General features: G+C 46.9%; 1 non-coding gene across 1 annotated transcript; it reads left to right on the top strand.

The window, feature by feature from the left end:
- Nucleotides 1-7,596: 7,596 nt before the first annotated feature.
- trnam-cau (transfer RNA methionine (anticodon CAU)) lies at nt 7,597-7,669 on the top strand. The gene has a single exon. It is a non-coding gene; the product is annotated as a tRNA-Met (tRNA).
- The last annotated feature ends 364 nt before the right edge of the window (nt 7,670-8,033 follow it).

The following is an 8,033-nucleotide window of genomic DNA, read 5'->3' as shown; positions in this document are numbered from 1 at the left end:
AGTTGTTCCTCGGCCTTCCCATCAAATTGTCATTTTCTGGCTTCCAGATGAAAAAGGGATGGAGCTGAAAGTACTTGGCGCAGGGGAAATCATAGACGCTGTCAATCAGCTCTGGCTGGGGAGGGCCACGCCACAATGACACCATCTTGTTGCGTACAGGAACGGAGCCTGGCCAGAGCCCCATGGATTGCAGCTCCATCTTCATCCAGATCCTCTGCTGCGGCGAACAGTTCCAATGACTGACATCCTGGTTGTAGGCAGGAAGCTGAGGAGGAGGAGGAGGAGGAGGAGGAGGGAGGAGGAGGAGGAGGAGGAGGAGGAGGAGGACAGCTGGGGCCCGTTGATGGCCTGGGTAATGGCTGACCTAGGCAGACAAGAAATAAAAACACATGGCAAATAATTACAATGTGATTTTTAGAAAAATTATTTTTAGCAAGTACACATCCAAATGAGAATCATTCAAACACTTGAAGGTGCCTCAAACATGTGATACTATTGTTAGTATCACTCACGTTGTGTTGGCGCAGCTGGTGGATGCAGTGTCGGTCGACAGGGCTCTGCAGAAACCTCACGAGCCGCTATAGAAAGTATTAAAACATGTCGTTATTATCAACAGTAAAATAAAGAAATAATGTCGTATGACACTTGGCATCTTCACCGCAGTCAGCAAACCGTACAAGGGGCAACGAGTCAAACACACACACACCTGGAACAGTGGTGTGGGTCCCTGTTGGCGTCGGGCGGATGGTTCCGGCATCAGGAACACCAGCTCCTTTGGGAGGGGCACACGTGTCTTTCCAGGCAGAGCAGGGGCTGCATGGAGGGAGGGCCAGCAGACTCATCAGCATGCTGGACAGGTGCAGGTGAGTCAGGGTTTAGATGTAAACAGTAATATAATGCATTACCTTCTACCAGCGAAGCCTTCAGTTCAGCGGAGAGGGCAGCAGACGGTACTAAACAGAAGAGTGTGTCAGTTTATTCATATTATGGCAATATAGAAATAAGTAATGATGTTAGTGAGACCAAACATCACCCGTCTTTACTCCACCTGCTGACCTCATGAAGTGAAACACACCGTCTCTCATATTGATGTTGAGAGAATACATCTCTGTGAAGCTGACAATTGAGCGGCCCGACCAAGCAAGGAGGCAGAGGCAGAACGTCCAAAAATACAACCCGGTGTGGGCATTTATTAAAACATGAACGCATTACACACACAGCCTCAATCCTGCTGCTGCTGCTGCTGCTGCTGCTGCTGCTGCTGTTCACGTGAGCCCAGCCTGCAGCCACCAGCATCTCACCCACAGTCCCTGCTTCCTCAACAGACAGGGAAACGGAGCCTAAATACACACACTCTAATCAGCACAACAAGACACAGGTGAGGGGGGAGGAGACAACATAGGGCACCAGGTGCACACAATCAGCAACAGACATAACGGGAGGGGGAACACTTTTCAAACAGAAACATATAACTGAATAGAAGTACACACATACAAACCCAACTAAACGCAGTCAGCACTTGTACAATTACTGCCACTTAACGCTATGATGTCTACACCCCCACATATTATGTGCACCCGGATTATTCTTAACCGCTGTCATTCTACCCCAGCATAAGCACTTTCGGCGCTCTCGCTAACTCCCCTATCTTGTCAGGCGGAGCCCAGGACCCGACCAGCACCTGCCAGACGACATTTCAATCAATACGGTTTAATCCTTTAATAAATACTATCTCAATAATTAGTATTAATTATATAAAATGTGCAAATATGCCATGCCAAACGGTACTGTGCAATCATGCTAATAAAGTGCAAAACTGTTAACCAAAGTGCTGAGTTACCAGGCCCAAAGCCGTCAGTTCACAGTGACGAAGTTACCTTCGTCACATTTCCTTACCCCTCTCCCCAGGAAGCACAGTGTCTTAAAAGTCTCGGCTTCGGGACAACCAGTCAGCCACCCGCTTTCACACGCCGCCACCTCCAGCGGGGCCCCTGAAGCCAGTGAAGCCATTGTCAAACATGTCGTGCTGCCACTTATCCGGAAGCTGTTTTGGCCTGTTGTAAGGCGTTGGTCTGCCTCTAGCACGACCCAGGTTCTGTCGACTCTTCGTGGGTCCGGGTCCGCCTCCTCGGCCTGCAAACGCTGCTCCTCCTGCTTGTCTCTCGTCTCCTCCTGCTTGTCTTGCATCTCCTGCTGCTTCAGCAGCCGTGGCCCCCTGGTCAGTTCCAGGCATAGCCACCCCCAGCCGTGGTTCCTCTCTTTGGTCCCTCTTCTTTCCTCTCGTCATTTTGACCTCCTCGCTTGGTTAATCCCACTTCTCCAAACCAATTGTGAAGCTGACCGTTGAGCGGCCCGACCAAGCAAGGAGAGAAAGAAGGCAGAGAATTCGAATATAAGCCGGTGGTGGCATTTATTACTCACAACCATGACACAGCCTCATCTGCTGTTCACATGAGCACAGCCACCAGGATCTCACACACCCTAACAGCCAGGGAAACAGAGCCTAAATACCCACCACACAGCTAATCAGCTACTTGACACAGGTGAGGGGGGAGGAGACAACCAGGGCACAAGAGTGCACACAATCCAGCAACAGACATAACGGGAGGGGGAACACTTTTCAAACAGAAACATATAACTGAACCGAAGTACACCCATACAAACCAAACTAAACGCAGTCAGCACTTGTACAATTAATGCCACTTAACGCTATGATGTCTACACCCCCCACATATTATTTGCACCCGGATTATTCTTAACCGCTGTCATTCTACCCCAGCATAAGCACTTTCGGCGCTCTCTCTAACTCCCCTATCTTGTCAGGCGGAGCCGAGGACCCGACCAGCACCTGCCAGACGACATTTGAATTAATACAGTTTAATCCTTTAATAAATACTATCTCAATAATTAGTATAAATTATATAAAATGTGCAAATATGCCATGCCAAACGGTACTGTGCAATCATGCTAATAAAGTGCAAAACTGTTAACCAAAGTGCTGAGTTACCAGGCCCAAAGCCGTCAATTCACAGTGACGAAGTTACCTTCGTCACAAAAACAAACGAGTAATAGCGAACCGGCTGAACTACACATGATTTTAAATCTTCAGGCAAAACAAGCAGACAACATGTTCACTCACAGCTCTGCACATGTTTAGAGGAGAGATACTCAGCTTGCTCCAGCGCTTCATCTCGATCCATCCCTATATGCAAACAGACGAGACATAATGGAAGTGTATTCCCTATGTTTTAATAAACAATACTTAACCAACAGCATATTTCTGACAACGCTAACAACAAACCAGACTCACCCATGGCCTCAGCAGGAGCAAGTGAGGGATGTGTCGTGGTGGAGCCAGAGGGGGGGTGCAGCTTCTTCTGCAGGTACTGTTGCAGCCTATGCATCCTTGTACCTGCAGCACATTTCTTCTTCACGATGAAGGCGGCATAGCCATCATCCCTGCTGTCCCAAATGTCTCTCCAGGTGTTTTTGGCGCGATTGCCAAAGCCGACCAGCTGCTCATCCTCTGACACTGCTGCTGCGGCAACAACAACAACAACTGTTTTCCTCGCCTCATAGTCCCGAAGTAACTGGATCTCCCCAAAGCTGAGGGCGTAGCTCAGGAAAGACAGAAGGCTGTCCTTGCTGTGCCCTCTGCCATGAACAATCCTGCAGCCTCCTCCTTCTGCTGGTTCGTGATCAGGTACATGGTATACCCAATGTCCTTTTCAAGGAGCCAGCGGAAGGACTTGCCCTTATACTTCCCAGACTGCAGGATGTATTCTCCAGCCACCTCCGTCCTATCAGAAGCATCCCCTCCTCTCATACGCATTACGGTGAGCGTTTAGCTTGACCACTGCCTCCTTCACGGTGCATGCTGGTCCTGTAGAGACGCGTTGTCTGGCTGCATCTGTGGGATCCTGCCGCAGATCTCCCAGCGGACCCTTGCGCAATGTGACAGTCATCCTCCCAGGGAAAAACGAGCAGTGTTTTTGCATTTTATCTATATATCAGTGAGTTAATGATGTTCACAGGGGGGGTGTACCAGAGAGCAGACATTATGGCGTTAACATCTCAGCCCTAGCTTTAACTGTCTGCACATTCACATTGTGCTCTGATACATGTAGATCAGACATGGCTGATCTTTGTTCCTGTATGCATGGAGCTGTGTGTTTGTTGAAACAAACTATTTCCCCTTCAATTACCCCCCATGGGTCAAACCATTTCAACTATCAAAGGGAACTCAGCCAAGGCTGAATTCACACCTCAACTGCCTTTGTTCCAGCATCTCAGCTGCCTCCCCCCAGCCATGTGACCCAGGTAACACTTTAGTGGTGAAGTGTCCTATCTAAAAAGAAGATGTATTCTGGCCAGTCTGTCCCTGAGTAGTTTTGTCTATGAAAATCGTAGGTCACAGGCTTCTCCAACAGTGCAACCCAATAAGACAGAAAAACAGACAAATGTAGTGCAAGTAAATATTAAAAAGTAAATACAAAAGAAAAGTAGTTTAACAAAATTGAAGTAGTGAAATAATCTGTATTTGAACTTTACTGTACTAGTACTCACAAACATAAAACTATTAGTTTTGGGTTTTTAATTATTATTAAACTATGAATATTCACTCAAATGAATATAAAATATAATAACATAAACATTAAGGTGCAGCTTTTCGATTAACTGAAATAATCTGTATTGAACTGTACTAGCACCTAAGCAGCCAGTTTGACATTAGGACTTGCTTGTCATTGTATTTCATGTTGTTCTAAAGAAAGATGAACTTGTCCACATTGCTTGCCGAAAGGGCAGATCTGCTGGCACTAGCAATGTCTCCTGCTGTGGAGAAAACCCTCTCCAGGGACAGAGGTAGCATATACAGCCAGGTAGCGCTTTGCTAACATGGCAACATAAGGATATTTGCCGTTTGTAATAGCTTTGGCTCGGTCTGAAGTTTCTGCGAGTGGTGGAGGCTAAATGCTAGCGGAGTTGGGTTTGCACTTCAGTCTTTTGGTACCGTGACATTCACGTTCGGGTGATGCCTTTTCAAGAGTGTGCAAGTTTGATGTGTTGCCAGCCGCGTAACCAATTTTAGTTGAACAATGCCGACAAACAGCTTTGGTTCGGTCCACCTGTCTTTGTCCGTCATCCTTGTTCGTAACTGCGAAACAAAATGTTCCCAAACCGGACACTTCAATGATGCTGGAGGATTTTCGAGCTCAACTTTATCTGCGTTCGCCATTTCGACAGTTCCTCAAATTACTGACAACAATTGAACGCATCCCTCTGACCAGCTCGTCCAATGAAATGACTTGCTCGCTCTATGACGCGATGAGCCCAATGTGAGGAAATTACTCTGAATGCTGCGACGCAGCACCTGAGAATGCTTCCAAGAAGTTGTTCACGTTCTCATTTTTTTACGTTTAACGTTATATGCGTTCGGTACACTTCGGTACACACGTACCGAACCGAAGGGCCCGTACCGAATAATTTCGGTACGGGTACGTGTACCGTTACACCCCTATTAAATATACATTAATATAAACGCACACACACGGAGGATTTCGCCACAAGTAACTCGCGGTAATTTCGCCTCACCAAGTCAACAGAAACACAATAAACTCACACAGAAATCCTACCACATGAACTTTAAGCGGCTTAAGTTGAATTAACTTTACAATAACATGTCATTCATCCAAAAGTGCCGTGTGTGCATGCAGCCGTTAGACACGATACAGGTAGGAAACACGGACCACTTTATAGCGTTCATTGAAACTAAAACACGTGAGACAAAGCCCAGATAAATACATTACATGTCGCTTCTCTGTTAATTAATGTTACTATAACTTACCTTATATTTTGGTCGTAATGTCAGGAGTTGAAAAAGTCGCTGTCCTGTCTCTCAATCACTCACTCACTCACTGAAGGGGGCGGGGAGGAGCAGACAGGTCTCACTGGCAAAAGTGCGCCACAGCGCCACTCGCGGCCAAATATATATTACATCGGCAAGGATTCATCAGTGCCATAGAGAATGAATGGGAAAGCGTTCATGCGATATCATGGAGCACGCGGGGAGGCCCGGTTCGATTCCCGGCCAATGCACTTCCTTTAAGTTCTAATGAGTAGCCCGAATTCACATAGTTCCTTACGCGTGTTGATGAGAGAAACTGGAAAGTACTACCTTGGAATCTGAAGCTCCAAGAGATCAAACAAGCTGTTGACTGTTGACCTTTAGACCTCTCGAACAGGTCTTGGCTTGACCCCTTTATGCTGGACTCTGCCATTGTCACCCAACGGAATGTTGCTTTTGGGCCTCGTTGGCGCTCTCGGTCGCCTGTGAGTCGAGCTCATTCTTGGTAGCGACAGCCAATCACGTTCACGTCTGCTACCAAGATTCAACCAAGAATTGAGAGCTCTGGCCAATCAGCGGCCGTATTGCTACCAAGAATTGCTCCCGCAGCAACCAAGAATTGACCAATCAGCGTCTCCGTAGGCGGGGCTACTCTGCGGACGCCGCGAGCGAGCGATTCACTTTTTCCCAACATCACGAAAGTAAGTACATCATCCTTTGACTGTGTTGTCAATGCTTATAAACTGTCATATTAGATGTATAGATATATGTTAACTAAACAACATGTTGCACGGGGACATTTTACTAATGAAGCGAACCGGACATGTCCCGCCGTAACCTTTCCATGTATGTGATGTTTACCGGTAGCGGATTATTATGTACATGTTTCGTCAATGTAATGTTGACATATCTGGCTAAAGAACATGCCTGTTAATGACATGACCCAGCTTAAGTTAAGGACTAACATAACTACGAGCTAGAGAAATCTCGGACGGGAGCGAACGAGCGGAGCTTCTTTTATTGTCCGTCACCGGCAGCCACCGACGTGTTTTAAAAGTGCATTTAGTCTTTAAGCGAGCTTTACCAGCATGATATATATACAAATAAACAAGGGCAAAACAAATCTTGCCCTTGACTGTAACCGCGACATCTGTTTTTATTTTACCATTAATTTAAATACTAAACCTCACCTGTAAACAATGAAAGTCCGGGGGGGACAGTGAAGGGCAGTTAAAAGCAGTTTTACAATGCAGTTAACACCACCTTATTCCTTTAGATGTCCTGCTTTGCGTTTGCCCCTGTTCCTCCTGGTCTCGACAGACAGTCTTTACAGTTGTCAAATGTATTTTCCATTATAGGGTTCAGGGGCATTCTTTTTCTGAATGTCTGTACTGCAATGGCTGTTAACCCACATCAACAAAAAAGTGCATACACTCCCCGTCGGGGAATTGAACCCCGGTCTCCCACGTGACAGGCGGGATACTGAACTACGAGGAGACGTTTGACAGTCCTGACTCCGCCCATCGAATTCCATTCCTTACCAATGCACATCTTGTAAATGAAAACAAATTGCTCTTTCAGCCAGACTCTTTGATTCCCCTTCTTGCTCTTTGCTACGGGCGATTACTTTTCTTCCCTGCGTGAGCTCATCTGCGTTTGACGTTTCGACCTTTAGACCTCTCGAACAGGTCTTGGCTTGACCCCTTTATGCTGGAATCCGCCATTGTCAACCAACAGAAGGTTGCTTTTGGGCCTCGTTGGCGCAGTCGGCAGCGCGTCAGTCTCATAATCTGAAGGTCGTGAGTTCGAGCCTCACACGGGGCATATCTTTGTAGTGTATTCATTTCTGATCTGGCGGGTAACGTGCATGATTCAACGCCATCCATTTCAGTATTAAATGGCAAGGCAATCCTGTGAATTTTCTCTTCCGATCTTGAATGCAAAATCTTTTAGCACATAAACAACAGCCTTCCTCGAGTGTGGCAGGTATTCAACATTGGCAGGGATAAAGGCCCTTTTCAAAAATTGCGCTTGCCTCGCCCGGGAATCGAACTCCCGCCCGATTTTATTTTCAGAGTGTAAGAAGACCTCAACGTAAGCATTGGTGGTTCAGTGGTAGAATTCTCGCTGCCACGCGGATGCCCGGGTTCGATTCCCGCCAATGCACTTCCTTTAAGTTCTAATGAGT

The sequence above is a fragment of the Pseudochaenichthys georgianus genome, unplaced genomic scaffold, assembly GCF_902827115.2.
Source record: "Pseudochaenichthys georgianus unplaced genomic scaffold, fPseGeo1.2 scaffold_718_arrow_ctg1, whole genome shotgun sequence".
Classification (NCBI taxonomy): domain Eukaryota; kingdom Metazoa; phylum Chordata; class Actinopteri; order Perciformes; family Channichthyidae; genus Pseudochaenichthys; species Pseudochaenichthys georgianus.
This window is presented reverse-complemented; position numbering and strand designations above follow the sequence as displayed.